The sequence below is a fragment of the Cucurbita maxima genome, unplaced genomic scaffold, assembly GCF_002738345.1.
Source record: "Cucurbita maxima cultivar Rimu unplaced genomic scaffold, Cmax_1.0 Cma_Scf00187, whole genome shotgun sequence".
Taxonomy (NCBI): domain Eukaryota; kingdom Viridiplantae; phylum Streptophyta; class Magnoliopsida; order Cucurbitales; family Cucurbitaceae; genus Cucurbita; species Cucurbita maxima.
This window is the reverse complement of record NW_019272203.1, coordinates 22,033-29,647: the sequence shown is the minus strand read 5'-3', so window position 1 is coordinate 29,647 and position 7,615 is coordinate 22,033. Positions and strand designations below refer to the sequence as shown.

Sequence of the window (7,615 nt, the reverse complement as noted above, 5' to 3'; positions counted from 1 at the left end):
GTGCTTATTCTAAAATAGGCCAGGGTACAAGGTTCTTATTTGCCTTCTGTTTCCCAAGTGGCTTCTTCTACTCTATGATTCTTCCATAGGACCTTAACAAGAGCGATTTCCTTGTTTCTCAATCTTTTGACTTTCTTGTCTATTATTTGAATCGTGTCTTCTTTATACGTTAGGTCATCTCTCAAGAAGAGAGTTTCATGAGCCAGTACGTGCGAAGGATCTAGGGTATACTTCCGTAGTATGGATACATGAAAGATATTACGTACTACAGACAAATTTGGGCATTGCCCGATTCTAGATCCAATCCTTTCTAATATCTCAAAGGGATGGATAAACCTAGGTCTTAGCTTCCCCTCTTTACCCTACCTGAGCACCCCTCTCATGGGGTGCTACCTTTAGGAATATATGATCCCCTACCAACAATTCCATGTCCTTGCGCCTTAGATCTGCATAGCTTTTCTCTCGGCTTTGTGCGGTTTGTATCCTAGCTTTAATCTTCTAGACTGCGGCGTTGGTAATTTGCATAGCTCTGGTCCAATAGTTCTCGTTTGCCCCCCTTCTTCCCAAAAGATAGGGGATCAAAATCTTCGTCCGTAGAGAACCTCATATGTGGTCATTTTCATGGTTGCTTGGCAACTATTATTATAAGAGAATTTCATAATGGGTAGGTACTTATCCCAGCTTCCTGCTAAATCGATCACATATGCCCTCAACATTTCTTCCAATATTTGCTTGAGCATTTCTGTTTGACCATCTGTTTATGGGTGGAATGTCGTACTATAACTGCGTACCCAATGCCTTTTGTTGAATTTTTCAGAAGCGAGATTTAAATCTGGCATCTCGGTCTAATACTATTGCCTTTTGTTGAATTTCCAGAAGCGTACCCAATACCTTTACTGATGAATATTCATTTTTAATGTTAGCAAGAGTAGCTCAGTTGGGAGATTGTTAGACGGAAGATTTGAAGGTCACACGTGTTTTATCCACGTTCAACGCACCTAATACAAGTTTATTACCTGACTATACAAACTAAAAACACAACTTGCTTATTCAATCTAAAATTAGTGATTATTTCTTTTTTAAATATAATGAATTAGCAGAAGTACCTTTACTTATGAATTTTCATTTTTAATATTAGCGGGGATAGCTCTGTTGGGAGAGCATCAGACTGAAGATTTGAAGGTCACGTGTTTGTTATCCACGTTCACCGCACCTGATTCTAGTTGCATAACCCGACTATTCAATCTAAAATTAGTCATTATTCCTTTCTGAAATCTCAATGAGTTATCGAAAATACCTAACGTGTTCTAGTTCACCGCACCTTATACAAGTTGGATAACTTGAATATCTTATTAAAAATTAGTGATTATTTCTATTTAAAATTAAAATGAATTAGTGAAAATACCTTTACTTATGAATTTTCATTTTTAATGTTAGTGTGGATAGCTCAGTTGAGAGAGCATTAGATTGAAGATCTAAAGGCTCGTGTTCAATCTTGCATAATTTGACTATTCAATTTAAAATTAGTGATTATTTCTTTCTAAAATTTCAATTAATTAGCATAAATACTTTTACTTAAAAAATTTCATTTTTAATGATAGCAGGGATAGCTCATTTGGAGAGAGTCAAATTTAATATTTGAAGGTCACGTGTTCGATCTCCATGTTAACCACACCTATTTCGCATAACTTGACTACTCAATAGAAAATTAGTCATTATTTCTTTTTAAAATCTCAATGAATCAGCTAAAATACCTATACTGATGAATTTTTATTTCTAATGATTGCGGGGATAGCTCAGTTGGGAGAGCGTTAGATTGAAGATCTGAAGGTCACGTGTTCGATCCATGTTCACCGCACTTTGTTTAAGTTGCATAATTTGACTCTAAAATTAGTGTCATTAGCGATTATTTCTTTTTAAAATCTCAATCTCAATGAATTAGAGGAAGATCTGTCACGTTTTTTATCCAGGCATAAGTTTACCTTTACTTTTTCAATTTTCAATTTTAATATTAGTGAGGAGAGCGTCATATTGAAGATTTAAAGGTAACGTGTTTGATCCACGTTCATTGCATTAGCGATTATTTCTTTTTAAAATCTCAATCTCAATGAATTAGAGGAAGATCTGGCACGTTTTTTATCCAACTGGCATAAGTTGACTAAGTTGCACAACTTGACTATTCAATCTAAAAAATGTGATTATTCAATTTTTTATGTTATTTGGAATGTCTTAGTTGGGAGAGCATCAGATTGAATATTGGAAGGTCTTGTGTTTGATCGACATTCATTACATCTTATAGTTTAGTTGATTATAAATTCTTCTTAAAATATAATGAATTAGTGGAAATAGCTTTACTTATGAATTTTGATTTTTAATGTTCGCGGGGATAGCTCAGTTGGGAATTAATATCTCAAGGTTACATGTTTAATCCATGTTCACCGCACTTGGTTTATGTTGCATAAGTCTATTAAGTTGCATAACTTTATTCAATCTAAAATTAGTGATTATTTCTTTTTAAAATATAATGAATTAGCGGAAATAACTTTATTCTACTTTCAATGTTACTGAGTTGAGTTCTTTTGATGTAGGTGATGATTTTTCTGATTCGAGGACGAATCCTTTTGAAGAGGGGGATGATGATAAGAATCACGGTGTTCCAACTGGACCTATTACATAACCCAAGGCCAAGAAGATTCAACAAGCATTCATACTTCATCTACAAAATTGGATAGGCTAGGTTTAACCGTCATTTCATAAGTAAATATTTGCACGGTTTAAGTAGCGGATGAAGTTGCAAGCATCATTTCATGAGTGGTTAGAAAACTTTATTTATTATTTTTATTTCATAAAGTTTGTAATGCTCAAATTGACTTGGTCTTCTGTGGAGATTTAAAGGGATCGAGATTAAATCACCGGCACTTTTTTTTTTTTTTTGTGGGGAGACTATAAATACCCACAAATTATTATGTAAAAGCATATTTGTGATCAATAAAATTGATCTCTTAAGTTGAGACGTTCCCCCTTATAGAAATCTGAACATATCTTTGTCGTTTTTATGTTTGATGCAATTCTTGTGGTAGATTGCATCTGAGTTATTCAGTCAAGCCTTGATCAAGTTCGATTGTGGAGTGACTCAATTTTGAAAAAGGTTCCAAATCTTGCTTCTCACTCTTGGATCTCATAATCTAATTCTAGCTTTATCTCTTGGTTTATCCAAATTTTGTATAAGAAGATGTTAATTTCTTTAATACAAGGGTTCTTGCTTCTACAAAAGCTTGGCTCGTTGGGCTGAAGATTACGGTTGGTCTATCATCCTTCAACGGGATCTTCTATCCCCATGGACTTGCTCTGATGCAGTCGTTCTTCTAACGCCGGTGACACGTCCAGTTGTCGAGATTGGTAATGTGAGTTTGTAACCCATCCATTGAGGTTCTTGGAATGATTCTATAGCTTATCAATTCCATGTTGGGAGTTGGATCATGGGTCTTGGGCGAAGGAATCCTTGGTTTACCGCCCCTTGGAGTTGAAGGAAGTGTCATAAGGCTAATTGTTTTTCAATTTTATTGATTTGTTTGAGTGATTTTATTTGATTTTATTTCAATTTTGTCAAACTCAGTAATTACTTTATGTGCTAGATCAAAATAAGATGCATAAAAAGAACTTGTAGTAATTAGTTTATTCATCGACCTTTAATCTTAAAAGTAACTTAAAATATTGCAATATTGTGATTCAATCGCCTATTATGAAATTAGGCTCGAACTAAAAAAATAATATTTTTAAAAGATGGAAAAATTCATGAACCAACCAAAATATGTATTCAAAGATGAAGAATTCACAACAACAATCACAAACAATATTAATAAGCATCTTGTCTTCTGGTTTGTCACAATTTCAAACATGAACAAACCTCAATTTCGAGCCGGTGAGTATTATGGATCATAATCGACAATACTTTGCAAGTAGCTTTGAGCATTCACAAAAGGTCGAAAGTTGAATTTCTTTAGAATTGTAACCGAATAACATATGATTATTGTTGAATTTCTAAAAAATACACCACAAATTTCATTTATAGATATAAATGGAACCATTGATATAAAACCGTGATTATATAATTGCATCTTCACTAACAAACCCACCTCAGAGTGATCATCTTCACTAGAGGCTGCAAATTAAGTAGCCTTCCTGGATTACTCAAAAGTGAAGTTTTAAGAAGCTATATTTGAGCAAGAAAAATCATGTTACATGTTTCTGGGATACCACGGAGACATCAATGCAAGCAATCACTACCACCCGAAGTTTCTTTGATATTGTAGTTGGATCTATGAGACTCATCCCTCTGATGTGAAAGAGTAGTTATATCCAACATTCTTACTTGTGTGCCTCTTACAGTACTCTCAACAAATGGATCGCTTGATCTATTATACTCTACTTTACTTTCTCTTGATAACGGTGTGGTATTGACACAACTCATATTGCCGATAATCATCACTTACATCCTAAACCAGAGTATAGCGGTCGACTATCGTCAAGGACCCATTCACCATTTCAATCATTTCTCTAAATTTTATGATGCTCTAGTGTTAGATTTCATGGGAATATTGCACTAGTAAAGTCTTGAAATGTCTATATATCAAAACTGTTTAACACTTTTCAAATCTTGATTTTTGGCTGTTTGTTTTTTTTTTTTTTACTTGTGTTCCTAATCTTCCTTCTGTGTTTTTGTTAAATTTTTTTTTAATTATTTTAGCAATTAGCCAATTTAATCAATTCTTCCTTTATGTTTTTTTTTTTAATTATGTTAGCCATTACTTTTGGCTAATTTAATCTATTCTATTTATTTTTTTTTATTTTTTTGCTATTGATGGACGTATCTTTCTGAAACATACTAAATAAAACTAAATAATTGGTAAAGAGAGGATATGAGATATAACTTAGGGTTAAATCTCTTTCCATATGAGAATGAGTGTCCATCTTTGCAACCATGTACTAAATTGAGGATTTTATTTCTCTTTGGTCAAAACCATCCTTAAAGGACAAAATTAAAGTTGTAGTTAGTCAATTATAATATTTGACGTGCTAGTTTTCAAACTACTTTAAATAGGTGTAAAGAAAGCATGAGAATAACTTAGTTTCACTAATCTGACACGTGTTGGGCATGTACTGAACACTTGTTAATATAATGGATGCATTACAAATTTATAATCCAGCATTTCGTATCATACCCTTGAGTTTGAATATATTTTGAGAGTGAAACGTACCTTAAGCTTTTTTTTAAGTATACAAACATATAAACTTATTTATATGAATTTATTTCTAATATAAAATTGATAAATTTTTTGAAATAATTCTTTTTAATTAATGTATCGTTATCACATCGGTGTCCTAGTTTTTTACAAATGACATGTTACCATATCTATTTGGTATCATATTTATGTCTCGTATCTATATCTCATTTTTATTTTTGTGACTCTGAGATATTTTGCTTTTATAAATAGATATTTTCACGAAAATATGTTTAATTTATGTTGAGATGGAGAATAAAAATTGACACTTGAGGACGTTGATACTTGAGACTTTGATTCCTCTTAGTGTGAAGCTTGCATCTTGCAATTACTTGGGTAGAGAATGTGTTTCACTTAAAATTCACTCAAGAGAAAATAATCAAATAACGAACCATATGCGAGAGAGGATAACTTTCTTTTTTTTTTTTAATCTTTGAGAAATAAGAAAGAATAAAAATTAAAACAAGACATGAATGACATCTTCTTGAATCTTTGTTTTGTTCTAGTAAATGTATATAAAAAAAAAACCTTATATATTTTTAGATATAATTAAAGATTACCTATTTAATAAAACTCCATCCAAACTTTACTCATAAATTTAGTTTTTTTTTTTCTTTGATAATTGTTTCGTTTTTTTTTTCAAAATTATGTATTTTATCCTTTTATTGAAAAAAAACATTTGAATTTTAATGCAAAATTTCCCTCCAAACTAAGTTTTTGAAAAATATTTTTATTTTTTTTCTTTATTTTAGTTTTCAAAACTACTTCTTGGCTAACATTGAACAATATTTATATTGTAAAATGGGATTAACTTTTTTTAAGTTTATGTAGTTTCTTTTTATTACTATGTTTACTTCTATCTCATGTTACTCCATTTGTATTTACTTCGTTTTATACAAAAGTTCACCGTAATTAATAAATTCATGTACTTAATACATTCCCTAGAAAAATAAACTTGTTTGTATCAAGATATATTACAATGAATATAGAGAAAAGAAATCCCAAAAATAAGTAGAAAGTTGAGAATTTCACTCAACCACGCAATATCAAAGCTTACTATATGGTTCACATGCAATTCTACCACAAGAATGACATGAAACTTATAAATGGCATAGACCATGCTCAGATTTTGAAGGGAAACTTCTGAACTTGAGAGATCAATTTCATTCATCACAAATCTGATTTTTACATAATAATTTGTGGGTATTTATAGTCTTCCCACAAAAGAAGTTAGTGGCCGGGATTTAATCTCGATCCCCTTGAATCTCCACAAAAGATGAAGTCAATTTGATAATTCTACCATTACAAACTTTATGAAATTAAAAATAAATAAAGTTTTCTAACAACTCATGTAATGATGCTTGCAACTTCATTTGCTCCTTCAACCGTGTAAATATTCACTTCTCAAGCTTCAAATGGTCTTTCCTCAATCTAATAAGCTTGTAACACATGAAATAATAGTTGAACCGAGCCTATCCAATTTTGTAGATGAAGAACGAATGCTTGTTGAATCTTCTTAGCATTGGATCGTGTAATAGATCTAGTTGGAACATTTGGAACACCATGGTCCTTATCATCTTCCTCCTCTTCAAAAGAATTCGTCCTCGAATCAGAAAATCATCACCTACATCAATAGGACTCGAGTCAGCAACATTGAAAGTAGGATGTGCTGAAATTCTCATGGAAGATCATTTTATATGCATTGTTATTAATTCTTTAAAAAACTTGATAAGGGTCATCCCCTCTTGGATGTAACTTTGTCTTCCTTTGAGATGAGAATCACTCCTTGCGAAAATGTATCTAAACCCAGTTACCAGGTTGAAAAATGATTTCATTCCGTCCTTTGTTAATTCTTGAAGCAACATTGAAATTTTGTTTCTCAATTGACTCATTCCCCTCTTTGTGCAATGTTTTGATCTCATTTCCCTTACTTGTGCCTGCTTTACTCACAAAAATATTAGATGATAGAAAGCAAATCAAGACACGTAAGTGGATTAAATCCATAAACAACTTAAAAAGAGAACAATGAGTGGCATACATTCGTCCCAAGACTTAATATTCTTACAAATAATAGCCCTAAGCAATGCTTCGAATGTTCTATTAACAAGCTCATTAATCTAAAGATGACATGCAGTTGAAAACAATAATTTGTTACCCAATTTATGACTTAATATTCTTATAAATAATAGCTCTAACCAATAACCACCTCAGATGACATGCAGTTGNTATCTACCATACTTTCCAAAAGTGACTTAAAAATTTAACATCCCTATCTTTTTTTTGTTTGCAGCAAACATTGGCAACAATGACTACAAAATTTATAAACATCGTGC

General features: G+C 31.9%; 1 non-coding gene across 1 annotated transcript; it reads left to right on the top strand.

Moving 5' to 3' along the window:
* Positions 1–1,785: 1,785 nt before the first annotated feature.
* On the top strand, positions 1,786–1,858 carry TRNAF-GAA. The gene has a single exon. It is a non-coding gene; the product is annotated as a tRNA-Phe (tRNA).
* The last annotated feature ends 5,757 nt before the right edge of the window (positions 1,859–7,615 follow it).